At 43.1% G+C, this 1,089-nt stretch overlaps 1 protein-coding gene across 1 annotated transcript in view; it reads right to left on the bottom strand.

Moving 5' to 3' along the window:
- Window positions 1-685: 685 nt before the first annotated feature.
- The window catches only part of wnt8b (wingless-type MMTV integration site family, member 8b), a 9,727-nt gene continuing 9,323 nt past the window's right edge, over window positions 686-1,089 (bottom strand). Inside the window, exon 7 of the mRNA XM_024423813.2 lies at window positions 686-1,089. This exon is cut by the window's right edge and continues 909 nt beyond it. The gene's annotated coding sequence lies outside the window, so the exon portion shown is untranslated.

The raw sequence follows: 1,089 nt of genomic DNA, 5'->3' as shown, positions 1-1,089 counted from the left end.
AAAGGATCCAAATAGGTGAGCCGAGGAGGCCGAGGGGGCCCAGGAATGAAACAGCCAGCAGGAAGCCACTGGCGAGCCCCCGGCGAAGGAAGGCAACACCACCAAGTTTTCCCAACAGTTTTTGTCCCAACTCACCACTCACTCCTAAGGAGGGGCAGCGTGAAAAAGGAGATTAGCATACAAAATTAGAGGCGGGGTGGTTGATTTTTAAAGATTTTTAAGGGCGACTTGTTTTGCTTCTTCGTGTTTCCCCCCCCATCATGCACTCTGTCTGGACAAAGTTAATTAAACTAGTATTAAACTGTAAAGAAAGTTCTGAGTTCCAGGGCGTTAGGAGAGGCTCTTAGAGGATTAGACGGACGAGGGGCAGAAAGAAAGGGGAGGTATTTGTCAAGGCGAAAGGCGTGAAGGAAGGAAGAGTATAATGAAAAGTTTTCTCTTGTTGTTACTTTGGCCCGAGGGTTATCGGATCCCCAAGTGAACAATAAAAAGAGCCTCAGGTTGTGTTGTACCACTGCTGAACATTGGTGTTTTATATGTCAGACGGCGGGAATATAGGAAAGAATCGTGCATTCCATATCAACACTTCTGAAATTCATTCAACACTTCTGAAATGAATGGATGTGAAATGTGAAACGGGTGATTGGCATGCTCAATAAATTCATATAATAGGGGAGTTGTAGATTATACTTCTTTAATTACAAACGTTTTATAGAAAATAATAACAACCATGAAAGCAACTATGAATAAATCAAAAACTAAGGAAAAAACTGTGCAATAAATAAACAATATACCGAACAAAGTGCTTCATTTTATTTACAATTAAATACATCCTCAAGGTAAGGCTGGGCTGGGGAGGGCAGGGCAGGGCAGGGCTGGGCAGGGCAAGGGATTGGACGAGAGGAATGCACCCCAAAGTCTCTTCTTGTTTTTCAAACCTATAATCTGAATATCTGTTGTGATACATGCTTGAACAAACTACTGGGATGCTTCGATCTCAGGCACTGTCACATGTAGAGAGAGCTTGGTCATCATGACAGGAAGGAATGTTTGATAAACTGACCAATCGGAAATGGCGTAGCTCATTGG

The sequence above is a fragment of the Oncorhynchus tshawytscha genome, linkage group LG01 (genome assembly GCF_018296145.1).
Source record: "Oncorhynchus tshawytscha isolate Ot180627B linkage group LG01, Otsh_v2.0, whole genome shotgun sequence".
In the NCBI taxonomy this organism is placed as follows: domain Eukaryota; kingdom Metazoa; phylum Chordata; class Actinopteri; order Salmoniformes; family Salmonidae; genus Oncorhynchus; species Oncorhynchus tshawytscha.
Note: the sequence above shows the minus strand (reverse complement) of the source record. Positions and strands in the feature narration are given on the sequence as shown.